Here is a 12,349-nt window from a genome sequence, read left to right on the forward strand (position 1 = left end):
CCTTTCTCTTCTAAAATTTTTATCTGCATCTTAATCACTTCATGTTTTGACTATTGCTATTGCCTCTTTTATGGTCTTCCTCATTTCCCACACTTTAAACTTCAGGAGTTCAAGATGCTGCAGGCATATTACACTCTCATTTTCTCCATTCTCCATCACCTTCACTGATGTCCTGTTCTTAAATAAATTCAGTACAAAAATTACCCTCCCATTCAAAGCTTTCCATGGCCTCCTCAAGCCTCTCTTTACGGCCCTGTCTTAGGGAGCACTAACTGCAGGTGGCACTTCCTCCTGACCATCCTGGGGATTAGTTCTGGCTAGGTGTTGCGTCCTCCTCCAGCAGTATCCTTCCTGTCATCCTATCTCCATGAGGCCCCTTTCGCTCCAGGAACCACAGCCTCCACTCCATGATTCGGCTCTCTGACCAGTCACTATATCGTGTCCCCTTCTGGGGGTTACCCAAAGTCCTACTGCACCAACAGTCTCAGGCAGTCTTCTCCTGTACTGACCTGATGCTGACACTTCCCTAGTGGCCAGTAGGGGAACTCAGGTCTGCCCACTACTCTGGATTCCAGTCCAGGGACCCTCAACTCAGCACTTCTGGATTTTCCTTTCCCAGCCCTCACTGCTCTTTTCCTGGACTGCTTCCTACAAGTCCTGGTTCTTCTTTCCCTGTGTGTATAGCTCCAAACCCTCTTCCCTGGGAGTGACTGCTCTGTTGCCAGATTTCTGTCTTATATGGACACCACCTGTTCCTCTTCAACTAGGTGCCATCAGCAATTAGGTCCCAGCCCTCCCTGGCTTCTCCTCCAGGTGCGGCCTGGGCAGTTAATAGACCTACATGGCCACCTTATCCCTTCCAGTTCTGTGTAGGGTGGACACCCCAGCACAGGCCCCTGTGAGTTTTTTCCACTCACTAACCCAACTCTTCCAGCCTTGGCCTCTTTCCTGTCCCCTAAAAATCTCAACTTTTGATGGTCTTTCACTTCTGCTTCCCACCTACCTGAATATCCCCTTCCAAGACATTGAAAGTAACGTATTTCAAAAGTGCCTAAGGGCTGCAAAAGAGGACTGTGATCAATTGTTCTCCATGTCTACTGAAGGTAGGACAAGAACTACTGGTTTTATGATCTGCAGCAAAGGAGATTTAGGTTAGGTATCAGGAAATGCTTTCTAACTATGAGGGTATTTAAAATCTGGAATAGGTTTCCAAGGGAGGTTGTGGATCCCCATCACTGAAAGTTTTTTTTTAAAAAAAACAGGTTGGACAAACACTTGTCAGGGATGGTCTAGGATTATGTGGTTCTGCCTCAGCACAGGGGGCTGGACTTGATGACTTTTTGAGGTCCCTTCCAGCCCAACATTTCTATGATTCTATGATAAGTCCCAAGTGGCTAAGGCACTTCTGAACATTTGACCCTGACTCTTTTCCATTCACAGAATGTGCCTTCTGCTCAGAAATAAAAAAAGGAACACACAACAAGAAGTAAGAGTAATTATAAACTGAAACGGAGAGTGATGCAGCACTAGCCACTTGCAAAACAGGCACATTAGGGCTAGAGCTTCTTATACTTTGTGGTAAAGCAGATTCATCTACTGTGTTGATAACTGCCACCTACAACATTCCTCATAAATTCATGCCATTAGACTCTCTTATCCTGCTCTGTGTCCTAAAAAAAACCAAAGCAGAGCTTTTTAAATGTTATCCCACTTTCCTGATGCTCTCACTAAAACCCCTCATAGAATATTCTGTCACCTTAAAGCATCTAAGTTTTTCACAAAGAGCCTTTCTTTCCTGGGAACACGCTCTGCATTCCCATATCAGATGATCAACTATTTCTTTAACTTCATATGTATTATAAAACCCATTTTTGCATCCCATCAGGAAATAGAAATTATTATTCAAACCACAGAGACTAGTTAACAGTCTAAATTTGAACACTTCACTAATCCTTTCATAACTTTGGAGTAGTGTGTTAGCCTCTATTGTGGGGCATACGTCGTAACATTTTTTCCTTCTCTTCTCTTGGTCCAACATTCTTGCCATTCCTTTTTCAATCCCTTTTTAACTAAACTTTTTAATTCCATCTTACTCAAAGGAATTGTAATTGTCTATAGCAGTGTCTATAGCACTTTTTTCATCAGGGAGTGTTAGGATATGTGGTGTCTTCCTTAAAATCACAGCTCCTGTGGTCAAGGGATTATATGAGAATCTCAACTTTCACTAAAAAAGTAAGTTTCTAGCCCTCAAGGTTGAGGAGAAAGACTTGAAAACATGACCCAACTTCATATTAAAGGCTCAAAGACCACAGAAGGCAAAGAAAAAAACCTCAATATTATGATTTATTAAAAATCTCATGATTTCTAGCTTGGTCAGGCACTGAGCAAATGTGTGTAGCTGCAGCTACTCAAACAAGGTGTGCAAGCATACCTCCACCACCATGTCCCTGTCTCTTCTCCTCCCTGTGTGCTGCTTCCACATGGCAGGCTTCTGCACCATTCAGGGAGTACACTACAACTTTGGGTCCTACAGTATCAATCCCTTTACTTCTGCAGTGGGACTGCACTGTATCCACTTCTGAGTGCAGAAAGTCTCCCCGTGGTGGAAGGGGTAAGTATTTGTGTCCAGTGACTAAATGAAATTAACTTCTGCTTCCGCTTGGAATGTTTCATAAAAGTTAAGTTTGCCAAGCAGTTATCAAAAGGATACCATGTGACCCGAAACACAAGTAGTGAATAATTGGCTGAACAGCTGCTATGAATGCTTGGTGAGCAATAACTAACAGTTTGTTAAATGGTGGCTAGAAATGAACAAATTTGAAAAAAATGTAAAATGGTGTGCTGATAATCTCCAAGGAGAAAGAGGGGCTAATTTCTCTGGACATATCATTATTGCAAAATGGTCAGCTGGCCCAAGGAGGCACCCATTTGTGCCAAATTAGTTTTTTGTATGGTGGATCTAAGGAGTGTGTGAGCTCCTATACCAGTGTGTAACACTGGCTTACCTTTAGCTAGGAAAATGTTATTGTTTTTAATCAAATCACTTTTAAATCAAAACACAGATTTAATTATGAGTGGGGGAAGAAGTTCCTAACCACAAACAAAATTTGAGAACTCTAAAAGTTGTTTGCAATGTTCACAAGACCTCAGATTCCATTATGTTCTCCCATTCCTATTAAACTATATATGATTTCACCTGACTCATTCTATTGTGAGTTCACAATTCATTCTTTTATATATTAATATATACTAAAGATAGGCTCACAACGTGAAGTTTGGATCTTTCTGGAAATTCTTCATGAGTATGGTGAGCATTCAGATTCAGGGGCATAATTCCAGACCTAGTTTTGTGACGGGGCCAAGATGCAAAATTCAAATCCAAAACTTCCCAAAGTTTGGCGACGGTTAAATTATTGGTTTAATAGTTTTAAGTTTGGCTTCATTTCTAATTTTGATATACACCTTCAGACACACACACACATAAAATCTATCCAACATTTCAAATACCATGTGGCTTTTGAGAGTTATTCAGCCCAAATTAAATAAAAGGTACAATGTACCAAACAGATTTTTGCCTGCTGCTTTCAAGCCAGATATAAATATAACCAATACAGGGATATCACGATTCTAATTTTGCAGAACTACAAGGCTAAAAATCAAATTAAAATCCCTGTTTAAAGAGAATCAGCTTGTAGTTAAGACAGCATAGATGATGAAGCAAAAGGTAAGGATAGGTTTCAGAGTAACAGCCGTGTTAGTCTGTATTCGCAAAAAGAAAAGGAGGACTTGTGGCACCTTAGAGACTAACCAATTTATTTGAGCATGAGCTTTCGTGAGCTACAGCTCACTTCATTGGATGCATAAAGTGGAAACTGAAGCAGACTTTATATACACACAGAGAATATGAAACAATACCTCCTCCCACCCCACTGTCCTGCTGGTAATAGCTTATCTAAAGTGATCATCAGGTGGGCCATTTCCAGCACAAATCCAGTGCATGACAGTGTCATATGGCTTGCTTTTACTGATTTTACTTTCTTTTTTCAAAGTAAATATAGATACTGTGAAACACTTGGCTTGAGCTTTCAGCAAGTTAGGTTCACAAATATTATTGAAGTGTAATAGCTCCCCCTGCCAGGTTTCAATTACAAATTACATTTACACACACACACACACACACACACACACACACACACACACACACACAGAGTAAACCACATTGTAAAATATCTATGCTAGACTCTTTTGTTGCTTGCTTAGTCTTCTGCCACTGTTGCACAGAGAAAGACAGAAGTGCCTGATATATAATGTGAGCTAAAGACATTTTAGAAAAATTAGATAAAAGAATATTATTACTATCCAGTAAATTACTTAAATGCAACTGTCTGAAGTTTTGGGATAAATACAAAACTGTGTTCAAATGCAGAAGGATAAATAAACTAAATAAAACAGGAATTTGTGTTTACTTGTGATTTGTTTTCTCTTCCATAAATCTAGTCCTTTCCCATTTTTTTTCTTCCTTGAAGTTTCTTGAATGATAATTTTATTCTCTAGATCGTCTGTTGTTTGTTCATTTAGATCTAAATTCTGCCTGTGATCAGGGCAGCATCCAAAGTTGGCTCCAAAACTGGCCCAATCCTGAAAAGTGCTCAACAACCACAAATCCATATATACGTGGTGTGAGATGCAGGTGCTCAGCGTCACTTATGATCACACATGTAATCTTTTGAGGCAATGGCACTGATGAATCTTATCAATAAGTTATCCTACTACTTAGCATTTATACAGAAGTTTTCATCTCCAGAGCACTGTGCATGGTTTGGTTAATTTACACAATAATCCTGTGAGAGAGTTAAGTATTAATATTTCAATTTCTGAAGCACAGAGAGGCTATTTACATAGAATTTATGAGATAGCATATCTTGGTGTAATTTATACCATATCTCAGATGCACCAGGAAGCACCGGGCCTGGATCCACCAAGGGAGTTTGGCATTGAAAATGCTGAGCATTGCAGCCCCTAGCCTTTCAACGCCTTGAAAATAACTGGAATCCACAAACCATGGGGTAGGTGCTTAACAATGCCTGGAGAGAGAAGCACCTGAGAGTGGGATCCACAAAAGCCACCATGCTAGACAGAGAACTGTTTAAGCTAGGGCACTCATCTGAGTTGTGGGGTCCCTTCTCCTCAAGCAGAGGGGGGAATTAATCAGGGTCTTCTGCATCCCAGATGAGTTCCTTAACCATTGGACTAAAGGTGGAGTTAGGCATGCTCAGAGCATACCCAATCGATCCCACTGGTGAGACAGGCATTTCCCTGCCTATTTTCCCCTGGTGTGAGGATCGTGCTGGTGCTTCGGCATGAGGATAGGTGCCTACACGCGTGTTGCTTCCGTGTACATGCCAGAGACATAGGCACCTAAGGAACTGTTACAATGAAAATGTAAGTGCCGAGTTTAGGATTATGTGGCAGCTGGACAGGGGTTTTGTTGATCACCTTAGTACCTAAATCCCTTCGTGGAGGTGGGCCTTGCAGCCTAATGCAACATCCACTGAAGTCAGTGGGCATCTTTGGATCAGGCCCTCGATGAAGGTAAATGCCACTGTCCTCCAGTGACATATCTTTTCTGTTGTAATAGATAAGTGAATTTAGTCCTGATGAAATGCCTGACACTCTCCTAACATCAGTGAGTGCAGGATCTAGCCATCAAAGGACGTTTCAGCCCTAACTCAGACTACCGTTGTAGATAATGAATGAATACTTTTACCCACATGCCTCCCAGCAATTTAGCCAACCCTAAGCATTCAAAATCGTATCAGGCTCAAATAAGTCATGAGATTGGCTTATCAATCAGGAGACTCTAAGCATGTAATGAAATCTGGGCATGGGGTTTTGGGGGTGGTTTTTTTTCTTTGGTCTTTTGACCATTTAGGTCATACATTGGTCACATTTTCAAGCTTTCCTGCACAATCATAACAAATGCCAAGATTCAGAAAGTTCAGCAACTCCTTTTCTGGATAAATTTGGAGTTAAGAAGATGGAAATACCTGGGATGTGTGTTAAGAATGAAGCCAAAGCATCTGCTATGACAGGCATGTTATCAGGCAACTAGAGGAACATGGAAAAGGGGCTGACCAAAAGAATTCCTCTCTTGAACAGGTTTCAGAGTAACAGCCATGTTAGTCTGTATTCGCAAAAAGAAAAGGAGTACTTGTGGCACCTTAGAGACTAACCAATTTATTTGAGCATGAGCTTTCGTGAGCTACAGCTCACTTCATCGGATGCATCTCTTCTCTTGAACAGTACTTCTAGAGAGGAATAACTTATGAGACTTAACAGAGAGGACATACAAAGAGCAGCTTAGGATAGACAAGGATGGCCGAGCCTCATTTATGCCCTAAGAAACGTGTGACAGCACAGAAAGGGATTCAGATGAGGGCTAGAAACTTACAATTATTATTATTAAAGCTGAGATTCTCTTGTCATTACTTGGCTTCAGAAGCTTAAGCTTAAGAAAATCATGACCTACAGTGAGAGTGATTTTTAGTCCCGTATACTCTCATCACGCCTTGAAATACACTCATACCACAAACACAGAGCACCATGGTTGGTAAAGATGTAGCAACAGGATCCTCCCTTGCAGCATTCAGCCCATCACTAATCATTTGAGATGAAGCACTGAGAAGAAAATGAAATACTATGACATATCCTGCGATATATTTTGTCCATTATTCTCTCGCCCATTTCAACGGGAAAAATTAAAACAAAATTTTCCTGCTTAATTCTTAAGAATTAAAAGATTAAATCCTGCCTTTAAGGGTGCTGCTAAGGCCAAACTCATACCCCAGCTGTGTGCTGATGATGCCCACAGTAGTCTGACTGTCAATTCTGCACAGGACTGAAGTAAATTGTAGTTGAGGGTGCTGAGCACCTTACAGGACTGGGACCTTTATGAATAATATACGGTTTTGAGGTCTGCTTCCATTGAAAGCAAAAGGAAAAATGCCTGCTCTTTACATTGAGGTAAATAGGACCAGGCTTTGGCCAATAGGCCAAGAATTTGAAAAGTGACTAATGATTTTGGTTGTCAAACTTGAAGCACTTTAAAGAAGCATGATTTCCAGGAAATGTTGAACTTCCGTCTTCTTAAAATCACTGGGCATCCGACATTGAAGGCACTCCAAATCACCGCCTTTGTTTCTAGTGGCAGGATGCTATCTGGTGCTCCAATTCTGTAGTGAGGAAATGAAATTAGCAGATGAAGCAGCAATCAGAAAGGTGTCTCCTCTGTCAAGGAGTGTTTTCTTTGGTTGGGTTTAGAGAGAAAAGAAAATGGTGGGGTTTGACAAATGAGATAGGACAGGAGGACAGCATCTACAAAGGTGCATACAAAAACCACTTGTGTTTGGACAAGAGATGGTGGAAAGCACTTGGCACAATAGCTCATTTCTTTTAACAGACGGGTTTGATCAGAGAAGATTCCAGTCTGTCAGATGAAAAAAATATGGTCCATGTGCCTTAAAATACCCGCTGATAGCCTATTCTACATCTGAATGGGCATGATCAACAAACAGTACATCTACACTGGAGGTGGAGGTGTAATTTCCATCTCAAGTAGACATACCCATTATAGCTCTGATTGAGCTAGTGTGCTCAAATTAGAAGTGTTGCTGCAGCAACTGGAAAAATACACCTTCAGCTTCCGGGTAAACATACCCACAGAGATAGGCTCATGCTGTAAAGTTCTTGGCCAAAGCACAACTTTTCTAAAGTTTGGTGGGGTTTTCGGTTTGTTTGTTTTTTAAGCTGAGGTTTGGCTTGAATCCATCTCTACAACTCAACTAGAAAAGATCTGAAGGGGAGATTAAAATTACAAGTTAAAAATGCAATAGCCTATATGAACTCCCTAGAAGTACCGTACATTTTGTGAAAAATCAAATTAAAGTGTTCACATGCTATAATTACAGCTATAAAGTTTACAGAGACCATTTGTTAGCTCAGCCAGTATTTTCTTCTTGTGTGTAAAAATATCATTGAAATTTAGCAGAAATTCTTCTAAAGTAACTTTCATTATTTATTAATATAATCTGATGTCAGTATATAATTAGAACTGCTGACGGATTGGCTATTGTATGACACTTCCCTATAATTAGTTCATCGCTGCAAACGTTTTTAGAATGCACCTCCCATCCCTAGTGGGAGGGGCACTGAACATATTAAAAACATGATGAAGTGCAATTAGACCATTGTAATAAAAACACGCTCTTAAAATACAGAAGCAATGAGACGGTTTCTAAGGGGGCAGGGGAGCGTCAAAGGAAAAGGAGCATGATTGTGTGGTTAAGGAATTGGACTTAGACTCAGGTGAGCTGGGTTCAACTACCCATCCAAACTTCCTGTGTAACCAAGGGCAAGTCACTTAATTTTTTTGCTGCAGTTCCCTACCTGTAAAATGATGATTCTTTTTCTGTTTAGACTAAGCTGCCGGGCAGGGACTGTCTTACCATATGTTTGTATGGCACCTCGTGTAATGGGGCCCTGATGATGGCAAGAGCCTCCTTGCACTCCTGTAATACAAATAATGAAGGCAATAAATACAAACCAGCAGGTAGTTATATTCCACACTAGAGAAGGGGAAGTTTTAAGGTGTATTCTAAAACTGGAAAAAGACAAATCAACTGAGAGAAAGGGGAAGATGAACTAATGAAATAATACCATTTTAAGCTAAGCTAAGCACAGGACTCTTATGTGTTGGTATATTACAGAATAAGAAGAACAATAAAATAAAAGAATAAATAATCTCTTACACTTAAATAACACTTTTTATCCTCACTCAAATGGATAAATATCATCAGCATCTCATTTTTACAATGCGGAAACTGAGGCACAGCGCTGTTCAGTGACTGCACTGCAAAGATAGCCCAGTGAGTGAATGGCAGAGTCAGGAATAGGACCCAAGTCATTATCCAGTCTTGCCGTTCTCATTCACTCATAACTCTCCATGGATCTCAATGGGGAAAGCAATAATGAAGGAGTGCAGAATTGGTCATGTAATAGAGACAACTTGTTTTCATCTCTTACATGTGTTATATATGACGTCTTGCCATGCATATTTTTAAATAGGGCAAGGAGAAATGAATAGACAATGTATGATCCTTGCTGATGTCATTAACTATGGCCAATTCCTGGTGCATGAGGTGTTGATTGAAGTTTTGCAAGAACATTAAGATGCTGGTGCAGGGCAGCAAAACTTTCCTCTTTCCAGATGGAGCATTGTTAATATTCTGGATTTGTGGCATTGCACTATTTTGAAACAAATAAAATGAAGCAGTAAAAAGGAAGTTTGTTTGCCATATGGCTGTTTATTTCTCTGTGCTCCAGCCTTACTGTGAAATATATGGCTCCTCAATATGGGACACAAACACCAGGTGTGCTTAACATAATGCACCTAGCCCAACACAAGCCAACCTCCTTTTTGATTACATTGAACATGTGGCACCATGACTTAAGGGATATTTTACTGCATTTGGGTACGGGAAACATTTGACAGCCAGAAGGAGAATATGAGGAAGAGATACATTAAGGATTTAACACAAGCTCAAAAGGAAAAGCAGTAGGTGGGAAAGCTAAGAAGACAAGCCATGCGGCTGTTTATTCAACATTTTTTAGATTGGTGTTAAAATTTTCATCTGAATTTAGTGCTCATGAAATATGTCATCCTGACAGTCCAGGAAAGCGAAGCCTCTGTTTATAAAAAGGAAAAGGTGCAACACACCCAGCATCATTGCAAGCTTCCCACCCACCCCCAATGCATTTTAATAGATATGAACTTCAGAGCAGTTGTGCCAGACAGGACTAGACAGAGCATAGAAACATTTTAGATACACCCCTTAGATTTAGGGCTGCTACAAGGGGAGAGGGGTGCCATCAACCCAGCTATATTTGCTCTATGCAGTCCAAGCAAGGTCCTAGGCTACAGGTATTTTACAGTGGGGAGAGCTGTTGAATTTATGCCTCTGGAGTGGTGTAGAAGGACCAGTTGGGCTACTTTTAAATTGGGTCTGAAATCCTCAATGACATGGTTGTCCTGCCTGGAGCTAGGTATAGTTTGTTGGCATTGCTTTCTCTTCTTTCTCTTCAATGTACTGCTTCCTCCTGTCATTAAGATATAAAACACCAACGGTTTTTATCTCATGAGTAACCACCTGAAAGATAGTTTTAAAAAAAAGAGGGTAAAAACCTAGTAAATTTAGCGAGATGCAGGAAAAAAACGTGTTTTGGTGACTGAATTCCTCCTTAGTTTAAGATAAAGAATTAAGTGCAACTGGATAGCACAGGTTGTTAGTAATGGGTTACAAACCCACAGTTCCAGTCCAGCAGAGACTGCTAATACTGATTGTTTAATTACTCTTTGGTGTCCTCATGTGAAAGAATTTAACATTCCTCTGTCCAGGTTCTTAGGCATCACAGAAGTTATCAAGCAACATTAATTGTCATGCCTTGTCTGCATACTCAGATGGCCAGAAACTGAATAATCCATGGAAACAGCCCTACGGGTCAGAGCTGTGAAACATGGGCAGTGTAGATTGAGTGAAGCTTGCTTTCCTACTACCAATGATGCACTTATTCTGAGGATATATAGAGAACATCACGCATCAACGTGATTATTCTGGTACTTTTTTAACAGCACTATGTTCACTTAAAATAAACAAACATTTAGGAGCAAAGTCACCAGTATAAAATAATATCCTTTAAAGACTTTTACAATCTGTTGAATGGCCTCAAATGCAGCCAACATGGAGAAATAGAAACAGATGGGTCCCAGCAAAAATATAATGAAAAAAATTGATTTCTTCCTGCAGAGATTGTTGTGATTGAGGCCCAATGTCAATGCAATCCTGCAGAATTGACTATGCAGGAGATTCTAGGGATGCATGAAGAGTAACTAAAAGAGAATGACACAGAAGCATACCCACTTTAAATTAAGGATAAGGAGGGAGAAGTCTACCTCATGCTATGTAGCTATGCTGTATATAGGCCCCGATCAAGCAAAGCAATTAAGCGTGCTTTTAAATGTAAATACATGAATAATCCTATTCAATTCACTGGGACTACACATGTGCTAAAAGTTGAGCACATGCTTAATTGCATTCTTGGTTAGGGGCCATAATTATATTGTGTGTGGAAGAGGAGATGATAATTTTGGATGGCTTTCTCAGGAAAACCTTTAGTTAACATACGTTTAACACACCCTGGAGTCATACAGGAATGTAATTTTTCTCCTCATAAAACCATAACCAGTACAAACTCATTTAATCGTTGGCAGGACAGAAAGTGCTGAAATGCTGTATGTCTTAATATGGTACTGTACTAGTATATTTTTTACTCTTGTGGTATACTCTGGGAAATCCATTGTGTAATGCCATCACAGATTAATCAAAACACACATTAGGTATGGAACTCTACCTATTTTACTGGATGAGATAAGGAATGTAGAAATCCTATAAACAAAAGAGTTTTTAAAAATCAGAATCATTCAAAAGAAGCTCAGGTAACTCCTTACCTAGGGAAACACATGCTTGGATGATGGAAGTATAAAAATAAAAGTCAATTCCAAAAAGATGTGGCGGCTATTTTAGTATCAGGTGCATGTAATCTAAAATGGACACTCTCAATTGTTTGATTATTCTGATCTATCTGCTGAAGCAGGCAGAAGCATGTCTAAACTCAGCTCGTGGAGTGGGTGAAGGTGAGACAAGGAGACAGGCTTGGTGAATCCATGGCAATGCAGACCTGCTGGCCATTCTCTTCCCCCAAAAGGCACTACAAACATCACCAAAATATTTATTACTCCAATAGGAGCAATAGTTATCCTGTGTCAGCTACAAGAGTGCTTGGTGAATGCGGGTACAGATGGGACCACACATAGAGTGGAGACTGGGGGCCAGATCCTCAACTGGTGTAAATCAGCACTGTACCATTAGCTTCAATTCAGCTACAGCGGGCTCTAAGACTGAAGTAGGAACCAGGAAGTGGCTCTGCTGAGGTTGGCTGGATTCTCAAGGCTAGATCCTCGGCTGGTGTAACATGATGTAGCTTCACTGAAGTCATTGAAGAAATATGGATTTACACCTGCTGAAATTCTGGCCCTATGTCCCCTCCCCACCCACATTCTCCAAGCATGGCTATTAAGTTATAACTGGCCCATGGTAACTAGTTGCTTCTCTGATTAATAAATATTTTGTCACATATGATGGACAGCATTCTTATAACTCACAGAATGTTGGAGAGAGCAATATGGACAATACTACATAGATTCTGATAAAAAAATAATTCTCAGAATGAAATA

The sequence above is a fragment of the Caretta caretta genome, chromosome 1 (genome assembly GCF_965140235.1).
Source record: "Caretta caretta isolate rCarCar2 chromosome 1, rCarCar1.hap1, whole genome shotgun sequence".
Classification (NCBI taxonomy): domain Eukaryota; kingdom Metazoa; phylum Chordata; order Testudines; family Cheloniidae; genus Caretta; species Caretta caretta.